The sequence below is a fragment of the Salvelinus alpinus genome, chromosome 28 (assembly GCF_045679555.1).
Source record: "Salvelinus alpinus chromosome 28, SLU_Salpinus.1, whole genome shotgun sequence".
Classification (NCBI taxonomy): Eukaryota; Metazoa; Chordata; class Actinopteri; order Salmoniformes; family Salmonidae; genus Salvelinus; species Salvelinus alpinus.
In genome coordinates, this window is record NC_092113.1 from 27,258,214 (window position 1) to 27,276,411 (window position 18,198).

General features: G+C 43.6%; 2 pseudogenes; one reads left to right on the forward strand and one right to left on the reverse strand.

Moving 5' to 3' along the window:
- Positions 1-182: 182 nt before the first annotated feature.
- On the reverse strand, positions 183-6,044 carry LOC139556868 (uncharacterized; annotated as a pseudogene).
- Positions 2,702-10,865, forward strand: LOC139557583 (bridging integrator 2-like; annotated as a pseudogene).
- Positions 10,866-18,198: the final 7,333 nt, after the last annotated feature.

Below are 18,198 nucleotides of genomic sequence, written 5' to 3' on the forward strand. Positions count from 1 at the left end.
AGTTATTATTGCATGTGGCATATATATATTTTTTTCCTGTTTATTTATATAATCACCTTTTGTAATGTCTACATGCTTAAGCAGTTTGATTGTACATGTTTAACTCAATTTGTCTTTTACATACTCAAGACTAGCCACAGTATAGTAATATTAATTTGGCACATTTGATAAATGTCTGCAGCATTCTTTAGCGATAATCAACTGACTAAGGTAACCATGCAGCTGTGTGCTTGGTGACTTGAGCACATTTTGCAACTTGAGGATACATTTGAAAGAAATTCACCTTCCCTTGTTTCCTAAAAATATAACTTACAGTATTGGCCAATATGACTATCTTTGTTTGCACAATGGGAGGTTGGTTCTGACTAATGTTCTGCACCTCTAACCGCATTGAACACTTGAATGCTGCATCAGAGAACCAGAGTGTAGAAATGGTGGCATTTCAACAAGAATGTCAAATTTGTTTTGATCAAAGCTTTTTGTGGACCAGTTATTTTGTATGATCAATATTTAAAATTGTCTTTGTTTCATTATTGCATTTTCTGGTATTGCTGAAAACTTCAACAAAAGCACATGATGGTATACAGATCATTTTGAAGGCAGCAGGTCAGGTCTCTGCTCTACAATGTGTTCTGTTACGCCAATCTTGACACTAGCTCCCAGGAAGGGAAAATGTCATCCTACGGTGTTAGGAATGAATTGGTCCTAGATGATATGCACAGTAACACTGTACAAGTAGGTCTACTGCATGAACTGCCTTTTTACATGCCTGGAAAGGTAGCGTTGAGAAATTTTAAAGAGCAAATGAATTTGCCTATGAACATAACAGTAAGCTATTGCACAGCAATTGCATGAAAAGGAGTTTATATCAAAGCATTTGTTCCACATTTAGAATGTCTGTCAGACTGGGTGTTCTCTGAAATGTTTCAAAAAATGGCGTTTCGGTGTGTGTGATTCGAATGAGAGACTGCTGGAGAGAACCAGCACACTGGGTGCTTGATGATTACAGTGGTCCTGTTCAGAAAGTTTCCCCTTGAGCCAGAACATCCTATTAGAAAGTGTGTAACATCAGAACTTGGGAATTGGCCAGAGGAGTGTTCTGGAAGGCAGAGTCTGAACCCCGCATCTCCAGGATGGGAATGCCACTAGCGTGACACAGCAGGAACCAGACAAACAGAGGAGATGGCATACTGGGGACCCTTCATCGCAGAGCCAGAGTCCAGACCACTGCAGTATCTCCCCGAGGTAGTAAGGGTGCTGTCCCACAGCCCGCTCTGGATTAACTTTCCCTGGGGAGAATGGAAAGCCTGATTTGAGGCTATTCCTTGGATAAATTAATATACTATAAAACAAACATACAAATACAGGAAGTTTATTCAATGTTTTGAGAGTGGTCGTGACTCATGTTTACAGCACTTTGTAGTGAGAATACTTTCCAACTACCCCACTGCATCCATGAGGATTATAAAAAAGGTCAACCTCCCCTAAGGAAGCCCACCAAGCTGACTCACAGCATTATCTGGGTTCCCTTTGACGAGCCACTTCGGCTAGTCAGTGATGGCCTCTGTGACAAAGCCAAGGCTCCATATCCCCCAGCCCAGGTAGTCCCTCAGGCCCAAGGGCTCATCTCGCTGCTCACTGTTCAGCATGAGGGTGGGCAAGAGCGTCAAACACCCAGACAACTGAAAGGTAGAGGAATAAATAATTGACTGAACCATTGGTAGAATAGATCAAAGGTGTCTAAATAATATTTGCACACGTCAAGATTATGCCCCTACTCAACAAGACATTCACCTGGGACCAAAATAGAAGAAAACATTTGCAAAAGAGTACTGTATACTGTCAGTGTGCACTGGTAACACTAATTTATGTTCTCTCCCATTTGGGCACAATGCACACAACCCTGATATCAGTGGCTATCCTAATCTCAAATTTATAAGGAGCAAATAAGACTGAGCAGTGAGTTTAAGTGGATTCCCTAATGGGCTACAGAGGGTTGCTTAAGGACGATGGAAATCACTGCTGTGGTGGCTGAGTGAGAAAAAGAAAAGCCGGTGACCATAATGATTCAAAGTACCTTGAACATTACAGTACACAAAGAATGTCCCTGGGCTGTCTCTGACATTGTTAAACCTGTGATCCTTGCCGTCCTTCACGATCCGCATGAAAAAGAATGTTCCAAGCCTGCAGAGGTTAGAACATGAGTACCGTTGTCACATTATCCCCAGCATTATTCATTAACCCAACCATAATGACTCACAACCATAAAGGGTTCTGCAACACTGTGCTGGGCCAAGCCTTAGCCTTGGCTAAGACTGCTGAACTGATACACAACTTTGTTGAATGAAAAGCAAATGAGCAGAGAACACTAAAGCTCTGCAGGTGTTTATAACTTTTTTGTTCTTCTCCACTGATGGGATTGGATATTAGATCACAGGAGGCTGCTGAGGGGAGGACGGCTCATAATAATGGCTGTAATAGAGTGAATGGAATGGTATCAAACACATGGAAACCATGTGTTTGAAAGTGTTTGATATCATTCCATTAATTCTGTTCCAGCCATTATTATGAGCCTCTCCTCCCCTATTAAGGTGCCACTGGCCACCTGTGCACTAGATTGGAAACCCTTTCACCCTGACTCTGTCAAGCTTACCTTACTCCCCATGCTGTCACCAATCCAGTCTGCACATTTTTGCCTCAAATGACGAGAGTCCCTCCCCAATAGCAACTCAGGTGGGCAAGTAATATAAATGTGCCAGACCCTAAAAAATAGAAGTTTCACAGTAAGGCGTGTTCAATTAATGTGTTACCCAGTAGCCTACAGACAGTGACAATTAGCTCCAAAGTTCAAGGGTAAAACTTTCGATGAGCACATACAGAGCAGTGGAGCAGCACAAGAAGACAGGTTAAAGAAGCTTGTCAAGAAATGCAATTAATTTGTTGCATTGACAAGGAATGCCCATTCAGTGTCTACAGGTAAGTTGCAGTGTTTTACATAACGGTAAAGTAAATTGTTCATTCTGAATGGCACATACTGTCCTAACAGTTTTAACTTGCATTTTGACAGTTCATATGTAGACAAATCTGTTGGAACATATTATACTATAATAAGGCAAAAGCCAACAATTGTCACATTCAATGTTTTTTGGTTTAAGGCAATTCCATGGCAACAGAGTGATACAGTACGTTACAATATTGCTACGCCATTTTTGTCGATCAAACATCTGCTATGGTAATGGCCAATTCCACGATAAGAGTGATGCTGATACACCCCGATTTTTCACTTTAAAATGTATACCAAACAAAAAACAATGATTGCAAAGTTAAACAACTATGCACAAGGATTACTTTTAACAATTTCAACTGAACCTCTTGCAAAAACACATTTACTTGAAGAACAGTGCATATTTAAAGTTTGGTAACAGAATGACAGTTTGTGCGGTTTGTGTAATCATTGGGTTACCAAACTTTGCATCAAAACAAAAAAAATTATGACACATGCGATAATAACTCAGTTCAAGCCTATCATAAAAAGTTAATGACAGAATGATGGCACAAACTCATTATTACCAAACTTTGCATTTGTAAATGTGTTTTTGTAAATTTTTCCGTGGAAATTGTTAAAAGTAGTAATTGTGCATAATTGTTTAACTTTGCAATCATTTTTTTTTGTTTGGTATACATTTTAAAGTAAACAAATCTGAGTTTCAGCATCAGTCTTATCGTGGAATTTCCCTTTACCATAGCAAATGTTTGATGATCGGCAAAGGGCGTAACAATATTGCATTGGTAAAATTGATCTACTGTACAAATTTAAGTCGTGCGAGCTACAGAGTAACCTTTTATGGTAAACATATCACGATACAAGTTGACCAATCTCGCGCTACAATGTGACAATTTGTGGCAAATCATCTTGGAGTTTGGATCATTTTGGATGATTGCTTTAGCATTCTTATTTATAGAGGCTTGCAAGGGTGACTAAATCAGTTGGTGGTAATGTTGAAGTTTAAATAACAGTGGTTTTGTAACATTGATATTCATCAGCTACAAAATGTTATACTTTCATTAACGTAAAAAAAGCCTAATTCCATTTCATACATTTTGTTTGACCGCATTATTGTTTATTTAGAATAGGCCTATGCCCAAACCTAATAGATTCGATTACTTATTCAACCAATGGTTGAAATCGTAGCGATTCCCTGCAAACACGCCTCGGCGTGAATTGGTATGCTTTAAATCAACATGTTATATACCTGCTAAATCATAGAACTTCTCGGTTTTGAGAGCTCCTGATATGGCCCATCCAGTCCACTGGATTCTCAGGTCTGTAGCTGCACATTTTGCTATCGTACTCCCTTTATCAGGTCCAGTAAATTCTATAACATCGGACCAGCCCCACTATTTTAAAACAGTCCTGTGTAAAGTTCACTTCCATAGTATGTAGGCGTGGCCAATGACAATTTGATAAGACATAGGCGGCGGCGTCTTCTTCTTCTTTGGTGAGGTTTAACAGCGGTTGGCATCCAGTATGTTGCATTACGCTCCCAACTGAACTATAGTATAGCTCAATTACACTTTGTGATACAAAATCTCATTACAACCCATCACCTTTACTTTAACCCTATCTTATCCTACCCCAGGCCAACGGCCTGAGAGGATTGGACATTACCAGTCAACACATGCTGTACCTCTTCTGAGAGGATGGGACACTACCACTCAACACATGCTGTAACTCTTCTGAGAGGATGGGACACTACCACTCAACACATGCTGTAACTCTTCTGAGAGGATGGGACACTACCACTCAACACATGCTGTAACTCTTCTGAGAGGATGGGACACTACCACTCAACACATGCTGTAACTCTTCTGAGAGGATTGGACATTACCAGTCAACACATGCTGTAACTCTTCTGAGAGGATGGGACACTACCACTCAACACATGCTGTAACTCTTCTGAGAGGATGGGACACTACCACTCAACACATGCTGTAACTCTTTTGAAGTAAAATCTCGTACTCCCAAATATTTTTCTGCAGCTGCCACCACAACATATATTTTCTATGATTTATGTTCAATTTCTGCAGTACAGTTGATAACCATTGCTATGAACGCTAAGAAGCCAACCTAACTGAAGCATACTGTATATCTCTCATTGGTCTATCCCTCTGTGCTAGCACAGATATCCTCTCAGAATCCCTCACCCTTGACCCATCCTCTTCTACTTTCTTCACTGCCTCAGCATAAGACACGTTCGGCACTAAACTTCCGATCCACAGCAACATGTGCACCCCTACAGTTGACACACAACTTTATCCACCAAAACGACACAATCCTCTATCCCATGCCCTCCTGCACACTTCCCACATCCTGGAATTTCCCTCATACACACTGCTGTGACATGACCATAAACGTTGCACCTGAAACAGTGCAGTGGATTCGCCACAAAAGCTTTAACAGGATAACTGATATATCCTAACATGACCTTGTCGGGTAAAGACTCTGACTCAAAACTCAAAAGGACTGACAGTGACTCCTCTGTTTCACCACGCTCACCACCGGGTCTGCGTCGCACCAAACGGGGGGCGTCACAAACACCAGGAATCTTCAACTTCACCTCCACACTAAACACTACACCAGAAATAGCTAATTTTAATGGTGCCCTGTTCCTAAGAGCAAAGCAAGAAACAGATCTTGACCCAAGTTGTGTGACACGGAGCGCCCGCTAGTTCTGGTCAGAAGAAACACAAACAAATATAACAAGTCCACTACAGTTTACCTTCACTGAAACCACAAATGGATCCACCAAAAGGCAAGGATCCACTTTATCCAAAAATGGCACTCCTACTGGACCAAATGTATCTTTATCATAACCATGTGCATCAATGCAAGGCTCGGGCTCCGAGCTCCTCACACCTTCTACCCCTTCCATTTCACCTCCAGAACTCAAACTGCCGTCCAGCTCAACCTGTTTGAACTTGACACCAATCTTCCTTGACAACCTCTCACTTGTTATTTCTAGCTTCAACAGATTCAAACCCATCCTCTGCCTCCCTCGATCTCCTCTCCAATCCTCTGCCCTTAACCAATTATCCGACCCTTCTGAAAATATTCAACTTTTCCAAGCCAAAATCTATTTTTAGCCTCGAGAGAGAGACATGCTAAGCCCTGTACTCCCTCCACTTCAAACTCAAGCCATCACCAGTTCACCTTCCTTCCTCCCGGGCTAATAATGCAATACATTCATCAGACATAGGTGTGCTAAGAACACTGGGAACACAGGGGGAATCCCGAGTGGCGCTGCGGTCCAAGGCACTGCATCTCAGTGCTAGAGCCGTCACTACAGACCCTGGTTCAATTCCAGGCTGTATCACAACCAGCCATGATTGGGAGTCCCATAGGGCGGCACACAATTGGCCCAGCGTCGTTAGGGTTTGGCTGGGGTAGGCTGTCATTGTAAATAAGAATTTGTTCTTAACTGACGTGTCTAGTTAAATAAAAAAATGTAGTCATTAAAACTGCCATAGACTTTAGACATGTTTGATGCACTTTTGATCTTGAGCTTAATAGGCATCTATCCCGATCCCGACTAATGTCTTAACTTGTCTTTCCTCAACCTCTACATTTCCAGGGATAAAAAGCTCAACACCGGGGAAAAGGAGAAATTATGGCAGAGGGCAATGGTCCAAAAGGAGGCACTGGGATCTTTGCTAAAAGATTCCAAAGGCAGCTGAGCAGGGGCAAAGAGAAGGTATACAGTACTTTAACTTTCTCAATATAATGCACAATATTATTATCAAGTTGTTTGTGGTTTGACATGTATAGTATTCCCTACTTTTTAGGTCTTGCAGAAGTTTGGAAAGACAGTGGAGACCAAAGATGAAATATTTGAACAATGCCTCCTAAATCTGAATGACCAACAGGTAGTCACCATGACAGTACAGTACTACACAGAGATCAGACCATACCATGTGTATGAACCTGTAACGATAACCTTAAACGGATATGTGATTTATATTCTATAGAAAAGGCCTGTAAATGTGCCCCAGTAAATCCCATAGATGTATGTATAGCCTACAGACAAGATGAGTCACTCTATAATCTCTGTTTGCAGATTGATGGGAACCGGTTATACAAGGACCTGAAGATTTACCTTAGTTCTGTCAAAGGTAAACATTTGTTCAGTCTGTCTATGTTGTAAATTAAACGTGATCTGTATGATGTTGTCCATAAATTGCATGGTTTTCTATAGCTTTAGCACCATCAGTAGTGCCCCAGTCTGATAACATGTGATCCATGCTGTCGACTTTCCACAGGAATGCGGGAAGCTTCAAAACGTCTTTCCCAGTCTCTGTATGGTGTCTATGAGCCGGACTGGGATGGAGAAGAGGACCTGGGGACCATTGTAGAGGTCAATCATAGCACTGCTGTATTATTAAGAATGGCATGCATGACTGTTGATTATTATTATGCACATTTCTGTATAAAAAAAACATACATTTTCTCCATATGCCAACAGGGTGAAGACCTCCTGTGGAATGATTATGAGGCGAAGCTGATAGATAAGGCACTTTGCACCATGGAGTCTTACATAAGCCAGTTCCCAGATGTCAGGGTAAGGATGGAAACACACACACACTCCCTAAATATTTGATCTCACATGGGCATTATTCCTTTCCTCCAACCCCCCAGGAGAGGGTGGCCAAACGAGGCAGGAAGTTAGTCGACTACGATTCCTCCCGTCACCACTTGGAGGCGATGCAGAATGCTAAAAAGAAAGATGATGTCAAAATAGCCAAGGTCAGACAGACAAGATACCCCTGTCTACTTAATTTGCACAGCAATGATCATTTAAACAAAACTACAAACTCTCCTCGTCATGGTGCTTCTCTCGGGTACAGGCAGCTGAGGAGGTAAACAGAACCCAGATTGTCTTTGAGGACATCAACAGAGAGCTGAGGGATGAGCTCCCTACTCTCTACGACAGGTAAGGAGTCGGTAGTCCGCACATAGCCACATAGCAGAATGACAAATACATCATCAGGTCAAGTGTGTCAATGAAGAAAAAGTAGCGGACAATTTATATGAATAATGTTTTTTCTTCTCTTCAATTTGTTCCTGAAGTCGAATTGGATGCTATGTGTCAGTCTTCACAGCCATCTCAAATTTACGGGACACCTTCTTCAAGGAAATGACTACGGTATGTGCAGGTCATATTCTTCTCAATAACTGGGGTGGGAACACAGTAAAAAAAGTAGTTATGTGGGGCTTTGCTTTGGTTTATAAAAAACTGAACTGTTTTGTCAGCATTTAGGTAACAAAAGTCCTAGCTCTTTCAGTTTATATCTATTCTTAAACTGGTGTAATATCCTCTCTTTCAGTTCAACAGTGATTTGCAGAATGTGATGAAGGACCTGAAGGATCAGCATCCAGACAAGGATTTTGTCGTCAAAGGGTTGAATCAGTAAGTTGGCTAGGATTTTACATCTCTCACCAGCCCTGTTTTTTAAAATTAACTTTCCTCCCATTTTGAGTCTATCGATGAGCTGTGGTCTGGGATGAACGAAATAGTGCGTGTTACATAAAGCATAACGGTAATTAAAGCAAAGTAAGCGTATCAACATGTAGTCATCCTATCCCTCCTCTCACATATCTTTCAGGACTGGCTCTCTGAAGAGGCGATCTTTCATGTCCCCCAGGTCGTGGAGCGCTAGCTTCTCTGACTTCCATCAGAGTTATAGTCCGGGCAAGTCCGGCACCCTCACTAGAGACAGGTCCAGCTTCAGATCCCTTAGTAGTCCTCACTATGATGAGTCACTCACCAGCACCCCTGCAGTCTCCCCACGGTCCCCACCTACTAAAGAGCCCTCTTCAGGGGCCCAAGACCTGGTTGCAGATTCCACCCGCAGTGAAGGCCCCACTGCAGAGAAGAAACCGGAATCTGAAAGCAGGGATAACACCACCACAAAAGGGGCCTCTGGCAGCGGCCAGAAGTCAGAAGAGAAACTGACGGAGGAAGAGAAGGATGTGAAAGAGGGAGAGCCTCCTTCAGACCAGCACTCCACCACCTCAGATAAGAAAGGAGAAGAAGAAGAAAGCTCTTCTGCGTTGACAGCGAGTACTTCCGATGTGACCAACTCCAATAACTCAGAGAACGTTGAGCTCCAGTTCTCGGCCATAGACACCCCCCAGCTGACCATAGAGAGCCCTGTGGCCCCTGAGGACTCTGGGGCCCACAGTGTGCAGAACGGAGCGGCTTCTGATGGCTCCGATGCTGACACAGAGACCACCGTGCTTGTCCAAAAGGTGAGACACACGTAACCTTTAATGACCTCTCGTCTGTAGTACATTTGATTTACATGCCGGTCTACTCTAATCAAGACAGGCAGTATAATAATGGGATTCCATCGACTGCTGCTAGGCCGTTTGGATCTACTGGTATAACTTTTATTTTCTTTTACTTTTAGGCAGCAAAATTACATATCCAGGAGCAAGAGGGTGCGAAAAATACTGTGGTTTAATGAAGGATCTCTGAGGAAAAGATGGTTACTGTCTAAAGTAACTGTAATTGAGTTATTATATTGAGTTTCTTATTTCCTGAGTTAACTGTCAAAATGTTTTTTATTTGTTCACAGAACGAGTTATAGTAATAAGGGAGAGTGGATGAATACTGCACAAGGGAAAATAGGATCAATATGAAAGGCCTTCTCAATATTACTGGAGTGCTATAAGAATATCTCCTGTTTCCACCTGCTGTCTAAGACCTGGAAGCTCTTGCTTGTGGACAATATACTTTCAACACAAACGTTTTGTTTTTTAATTAATATAATCAATGGTATGCCAATTTGTGCTTTGTTTAGGGTTGTGCCAGTATACACCCAATAACTGTTAATTGTATTTTAATTTAATTGTAGAGAAACAGCAAGTTCACTAAATTGTACTTGACTCAATTTGACATTCAGCTTTGCAAAACTGTGTCTCATTTCATAGAGCCCCACAGTGGAGGTGTCATAAACATAAAACCTAGCGGTCAAACAGGGAAATGGTTCCAATCATTTCCCCACCATACATAATTTTAGAAACACTTAAAATAAGGGCTGTGTTTCGTGTAGGCTTACCCTGGTGTGACGTTTTGATAAGGTCACCTTGTCCTAGAGAGATTTACACTGTTATCAAAATGTCATGCCAGGGTAAGCCTACACGAAACACAGCCCTTATTTTAATTGTTTCTGAAATCCCCTATGGGAAAAATGAATGGTGGAAAAACTATTGGAACCATTTCCCTGTTTGACCACTAGGCTTTATGGGTATTATGACTCATACTGTGTTACTCTATATAAGTTTGCTAAATTGTACATGAAAAACTTGATTATTGATTAAACAGATAGCTTTTTATAATGTCTTGTTTAGTGACACAGCTGTTAATTGAAAAACTAAAATCAAATGACTAAATCAAACAGTGGTGTAAAGTACTTAAGTAAAAATACTTTAAAGTACTACTTAAGTAGTTTTTTGGGTATCTGTACTTTACTATTTATATTTTTGACAACTTTTACTTTCACTTTATCACATTCCTAAAGAAAATCATGTATTTTTTACTCCATACTCCATGACACCCAAAAGGTACTTGTTACATTTTGAATGCTTAGCAGGATAGGAAAATGGTCCAATTCACACACTTCAAGAGAACATCCCTGGTCATCTCTACTGCCTCTGATCTGGCAAACTCACTAAACACAAATGCATCACTTGTAAATTATGTCTGAGTGTAGGAGTGTGCCCCTGGCTATCCATAAATAAATAAATAAAAACACAAATTGTGCCATCTGGTTTGTTTAATATTTGAAATGATTTATACTTTTAGTTTTGATACTTCAGTATACATTTGCTTTTGATACTTTTAAGTATATTTAAAACCAAATACTTTTAGACTTTACTCAAGTAGTATTTTACTGGGTGACTTTCACTTGAGTCATTTTCTATTAAGGTATCTTTACTTTTACTTTAGTATGACAATTGGGTACATCACTGAAATCAAAAGGTGTCTTTTGATTAATTTTGTTTTTATATAAAATGTCTCAAACATCTTTGTCCCGATACAGAGTCTTTATTTGTGAGCCTATAACTAGGTTTCCGTCCATTTGGCACGGAAAACAGATTTTCATGCGAATATTCTCAACAACAAAAAATATATATACTCATTTTCCCATGTTGACTTAATTTTTGTTTCGTTTTTTATATTATTTTTCCCCCTTTTTTCTTAACAAATCAATACAAAAAGTACATGGGGGAACACAAGTTTATATATAGAATATACAAAGGACAATTGGGCTAGGGGGTACAATATCACATTACACAAGAACCTTAAGGGACATACACACACAGCTATAATTCTAACAGCTTTTTTGTTGGTAGAATAAAATATAGTTACATTTCTTTTTGCAAGGTAAGAAAGTGTGGTGTTTGGTTTGTAAATTTCATGAAATGAATTACATAAACATTTTCTATTTATTTATATGACCCTATGATCACTCGGCTACAGAGAAGATGCCTGCTGGACTGTTCATTAACACGGTACTTCATTTAGTTTATCTGTCGGCCCCAGGCTCGAACTCAGGCCCTGTGTGTAGCCCATTTATCGCCATTTACCCATTGTTGTTGTCTTAGCTGTTTACCCGTTTTGTCTCACCTGTTGTCTTAGCTCTCCCAATCAACACCTGTGATTGCTTTATGCCTCTCTCTAATGTCAATATGCCTTGTATACTGTTGTTTAGGGCAGCTCTCATTGTTCTATTTTACTGCGGAGCCCCTAGTCCTGCTCAACATGCCTCAGATAGCCCCCTTGTCCCACCCCCCACACATGCGGAGACCGCACCTAGCTTAACTGGCGCCTCCAGAGATGCAACCTCTTTCATCGTCACTCAATGCCTAGGCTTACCCCCACTGTACTCGCACCCTACCATACCCTTGTCTGTACACTATGCCCTGAATCTATCCTACCATGCCCAGAAATCTGCTCCTTTAATTCTCTGTTCCCAAAGCACTAGACGACTAGTTCTGTTAGCATTTAGCCGTACCCTCATCCTACGCCTCCTCTGGTGATGTAGAGGTTAATCCAGGCCCTGTGTGTCCCCAGGCGCTCTCATTTGTTGACTTCTGCAACCATAAAAGCCTTGGGTTCATACATGTTAACATCAGAAGCCTCCTCCCTAAGTTTGCTGTATTCACTGCTTTAGCACACTCTGCCAACCCTGATGTCCTAGCTGTGTCTGAATCCTGGCTTAGGAAGGCCACCAACAATTCTGAAATTTCCATCCCCAATTACAACATTTTCCATCAAGACAGAACTGCTAAAGGGGGTGGAATTGCAAACTACTGTAGAGATAGCCTGCAGAGTTCTGTCATACTATCCAGGTCTATGCCCAAACAGTTCGAGCTTCTACTTTTAAAGATCCATCTCTCCAGAAATAAGTCCCTCGCTGTTGCCGCTTGTTATAGACCCCCCTCAGCTCCCAGCTGTGCCCTGGACACCATATGTGAATTGATTGCCCCCCATCTATCATCAGAGTTCATACTGCTAGGTGACCTAAATTGGGATTTGCTTAACACCCCGGCCGTCCCACAATCTAAGCTAGATGCAATCAATCTCACACAAATTATCAAAGAACCTACCAGGTACAACCCCAAATCCGTAAACATGGGCACCCTCATAGATATCATCCTGACCAACTTGCCCTCTAAATACACCTCTGCTGTTTTCAACCAGGATCTCAGCGATCACTGCCTCATTGTCTTTGTCCTTTATGAGTCTGCGGTCAAACAACCACCCCTCATCACTGTCAAATGCTCCCTAAAACACTTCTGCGAGTAGGCCTTTCTAATTGACCTGGCCCGGGTATCCTGGAAGGATATTGACCTCATCCCGTCAGTAGAGGATGCCTGGTTGTTCTTTAAAAGTGCTTTCCTCATCATCTCAAATAGGCATGCTGTAACGGCTCTCATGGGCTGAAGGAAGAGTGGACCAAGGTGCAGCGTTTAAAGTGTTCATGATTTAATCCGAAAAAAAACAAATCGAACAAAAACAACAAACAGGAGAACGAAAGCGAAACAGTTCTGTCTGGTGCAGACACAAAACAGAAAACAACTACCCACAAAACATAGGTGGGAAAAGCCTGTGCGGGACGTGGACCCCGGTCCACCTTAAGCTTGGCCCACTTATGTGGCGCCTCTGGAGCGGGGACCCTCGCCGCCGACCCCGGACTGGAGACCCTTGCAGCGGGCCCCGGACAGGAGGGCGACTCTGGCAGCTCCGGACAGGAGGGAGACTCTGGCAGCTCCGGACAGGAGGGAGACTTTGGCAGCTCCGGACAGGAGGGAGACTTTGGCAGCTCCGGACAGGAGGGAGACTCTGGCAGCTCCGGACAGGGGATCGTCGCTGGAGGCTCTGGACTGAAGGGCGTCACTGGAGTGGAGAGACACACAGGAGGCTTCGTGCCATGGATCAAAACTGGAGGCTTCGTGTTATGGATCATCACTCAAGGCTTCGTGCCATGGATCATCACTCGAGGCTTCGTGCCATGGATCATCACTGGAGGCTTCGTGCCATGGATCATCACTGGAGGCTTCGTGCCATGGATCATCACTGGAGGCTTCGTGCCATGGATCATCACTAGAGGCTTTGCGCCATGGATCATCACTGGAGGCTTTGCGCCATGGATCATCACTGGAGGCTTCTTGCCATGGATCATCACTGGAGGCTTCGTGCCATGGATCATCACTGGAGGCTTCGTGCCATGGATCATCACTGGAGGCTTCGTGCCATGGATCATCACAGGAGTGGAGAGACACACAGGAGGTCTGGCTCTGAGAGCAGGCACAGGACTCACCAGGCTGGGGAGACATGCAGGAGGGTTAGGGCTTAGCACAGGCACAGGACTCACCAGGCTGGGGAGACATGCAGGAGGCCTCTTCCTTAGCCAAGGCACCGGATACACTGGGCCGTGGAGGCGCACTGGCGGTCTCGAGCGCAGAGCTAGCACAACTCGTCCTGGCTGGATACCCCCTGTAGCCCGGCAAGTGCGGGGAGCTGGAACAGGCCGCACTGGGCTGTGCTGGCGAACCGGGGACAACGTGCGTAGGGCTGGCGCAGGATAACCCGGGCCGAGGAGATGCACTGTAGGTCTGGAGAGCAGGGCTGGCACACTCCGTCCTGGCTCGATGCCCACTCTAGCCCGGCCGATGCGAGGAGCTGCGATGTAGCGCACCGTGCTATGAGTGCACACTGGGGACACCATGCGCTTCACCGCATAACACGGTGCCTGCCCGGTCACTCTCTCCCCACGGCAAACACGAGGAGTTGGCTCAGGTCTATGACCTGACTCCGCCAATCTCCCCGTGAGCCCCCCCCCCCCCCCCCCCCCCCCAAAAATTCTGGGGCTGCCTCTCGTGCACACCTCCTCGAGCCAACTCCTCGTAGCGTCGCCGCTCCGCCTTAGCTGCCTCCAGCTCCTCTTTAGGACGGCGATACTCTCCCGTCTGTGCCCAGGGTCCCTTGCCGTCCAGGATTTCCTCCCATGTCCAACTCTCCAACAAATGCTGCTCCTTCCTACCAGGCTGCTTGGTCCTTTGGTGGTGGGCAGTTCTGTAACGGCACTCGTGGGCTGAAGGAAGAGTGGACCAAGGTGCAGCGTTTAAAGTGTTCATGATTTAATTTTTTTTAAACAAATCGAACAAAAACAACAAACAGGAAAGCGAAACAGTTCTGTCTGGTTCAGACACAAAACAGAAAACAACTACCCACAAAACACAGGTGGGAAAAGGCTACCTAAGTATGGTTCTCAATCAGAGACAACGTTAGACAGCTGCCTCTGATTGAGAACCACACCCGGCCAAACACATAGAAATAGACAACATAGAACAAAAAACATAGAATGCCCACCCCAACTCACGTCCTGACCAACCAAAATAGAGACATAAAAAGGATCTCTAAGGTCAGGGCGTGACACATGCCCCTTTCAAAAAATGTAGAACTAAGAACAGATATAGCCCTTGGTTCACTCCAGACCTGACTGCCCTTGACCAGCACAAAAACACCCTGTGGCGTACTGCACGAGCATCAAATAGTCCCCGCGATATGCAACTTTTCAGGGAAGTCAGGAACCAAAACACACAGTCAGTTAGGAAAGCAAAGGCTAGTTTTTTCAAACAGAAATTTGATTCCTGCAGCACTAATTCCAAAAAGTTTTGGGACAATGTAAAGTCCACGGAGAATAAGAGTACCTCCTCCCAGCTGCCCACTGCACTGAGACTAGGAAACACTGTCACCACTGATAAATCCACGATAATCGAGAATTTCAATAAGCATTTCTCTACGGCTGGCTATGCTTTCTACCTGGCTACCCCAACCCCGGCCAACAGCTCTGCACCCCCCACAGCAACTGGTCCAAGCCGCCCCCTGCTTCTCCTTCACCCAAATCCAGACAGCTGATGTTCTGAAAGAGCTGCAAAATCTGGATCCCTACAAATCAGCTGGGCTAGACAATCTGGACCCTCTCTTCCTAAAATTATCCGCCGCCATTGTTGCAACCCCTATTACTAGTCTGTTCAACCTCTCTTTCATATTGTTTGAGATTCATAAAGATTGGAAAGCGGCCGCGGTCATCCCCCTCTTCAAAGGGGGAGACACTCTAGACCCAAACTGTTACAGACCTATATCCATCCTGCCCTACCTTTCTAAAGTCTTCGAAAGCCAAGTGAACAAACAGATCACTGACCATTTCAAATCCCACTGTACCTTCTCCGCTATTCAATCTGGTTTCCGAGCTGGTCATGGGTGCACCTCAGCCATGCTCAAGGTCCTAAACGATATCATAACCGCCATCGATAAAAGACAGTACTGTGCAGCCGTCTTCATCGACCTGGCCAAGGCTTTCAACTCTGTCAATCACCATATTCTTATCGGCAGTCTCATCAGGCTTGGTTTCTCTAATGACTACCTCGCCTGGTTCACCAACTACTTCTCAGATAGAGTTCAGTGTGTCAAATCGGAGGGCCTGTTGTCCGGACCTCTGGCAGTCTCTATGGTGGTGCCACAGGGTTCAATTCTCGGGCCGACTCTTTTCTCTGTATATGTCAATGATGTCGCTCTTGCTGCGGGTGATTCTTTGATCCACCTCTACGCAGACGACACCATTCTGTATACATCTGGCCCTTCATTGGACACTGTGTTAACAAACCTCCAAACGAGCTTCAACGCCATACAACGCTCCTTCCGTGGCCTCTAACTGCTCTTAATTGCTAGTAAAATGAAATGCATGCTCTTCAACCGATCGCTGCGTCACTACACTGGACGGTTCTGACTTAGAATATGTGGACAGCTATAAATACCTAGGTGTCTGGTTAGACTGTAAACTCTCCTTCCAGACTCATATTAAGCATCTCCAATCCAAAGCTAAATCTAGAAATGGCTTCCTATTTCCCAACAAAGCATCCTTCACTCATGCTGCCAAACTTACTCTCGTAAAACTGACCAACCTACCGATCCTTGACTTCGGCGATGTCATTTACAAATTAGCCTCCAACACTCTACTCAGCAAATTGGATGCAGTCTATCACAGTGCCATCCGTTTTGTCACCAAAGCCCCATATACTACCCACCACTGCGACCTGTATGCTCTCGTTGGCTGGTCCTCGCTACATATTCGTTGCCAAACCCACTGGCTCCAGGTCATCTATAAGTCTATGCTAGGTATAGCTCCGCCTTAGCTCACTGGTCAACATAGCAACACCCACCCGTAGCACGAGCTCCAGCAGGTATATTTCACTGGTCACCCCCAAAGCCAACACCTGCTTTGGCCGCCTTTCCTTCCAGTTCTCTGCTGCCAATGACTGGAACGAATTTTAAAAAATCACTGAAGTTGGAGACTTATATCTCCCTCACTAACTTTAAGCGTCAGCTGTCAGAGCAGTTTACTGATTGCTGCAGCTGTACACAGACCATCTGTAAATAGCCCATCCAACCAACTACCTACCTCATCCCCATATTTGTTTTTCTGCTCTTTTGCACACCCTTATTTCTACTTGCACATCCTCATCTCTACATATATCACTCCAGTGTAAATTGCTAAATTGTAATTACTTCGCCATGATTGGCCTATTTATTTCCTTATCTCCTTCCTTCATTTGCACACACTGTACACAGATTTTTCTATTGTGTTATTGACTGTACGTTTGTTTATCCCATGTGTAACTCTGTGTTGTTGTTTTTGTCGCACTGCTTTGCTTTATCTCGTCCAGGTCGCAGTTGTAAATGAGAACTTGTTCTCAACTGGCCTACCTGGTTAAATAAAGGTGAAATAAAATAAAATAAAACATATCTTAGGTAAAGAATCCAAGCAGTACATCTCTCCACAATAGTGTAAAATATTCATAAATGTGTTCAATTATAAATCTACTGATGTCTTACCACAGATTCCTTCAATTTTTAGAGGGGAGAGACACACAACTGCATTTTTCAGCATGTTTTTAACAAAAAGATAGATTTGGAGTTAGATAAACTTGGATTTTTTCGGCAGGGACATATACAGGATGCTACCCTCCACAGTATAACCTTCACTCCAGATCAAAACTCCAAACCTACAACCTGATTTTGGACAAAATTACCTGGAAGGATTCGTACTACCAAGGATTCCTTTTTCCAAGCTATACAGCAGGAGCTCAGGCAAACAAACATCCGAGACCTGAGGACACCATCCAACCTGGAACTGAGTGAGTAATGTTTGGTCTGATGCTATTTTGAAAGCCAAGTAAAAAAATAAAAAATAAAGTACATTACAATTATATATTTTACTTGGGGACTGAATGCTAGGCTGCCAAGCTTGCTAGGACAGAACAGATACAACTTCAATTAGCACTGAGGTGTGAAGTGAGAGGTGTCAAAGCCTTTGAGCCCAACAATGGCAGGAGTCTCACAGCCTACCAACCAAATCCAGAGGACTTTGAAGCCCCTTATCACTGTTCAGAGACCATCCACTGGCATTTTCTACAAGAAATGTGCCTCCAGAAAAAAGATTCTCCCAAGTGGGTGTGACACCTACTCCCGTTGCCTGCTGCACTGCTGCTTTTATTCCACCTGGCAATCTGTTCACCATCTGCCCTGGCCTGTCTCCCCTGACTCTGAACTTACAATGGCTAGCCCA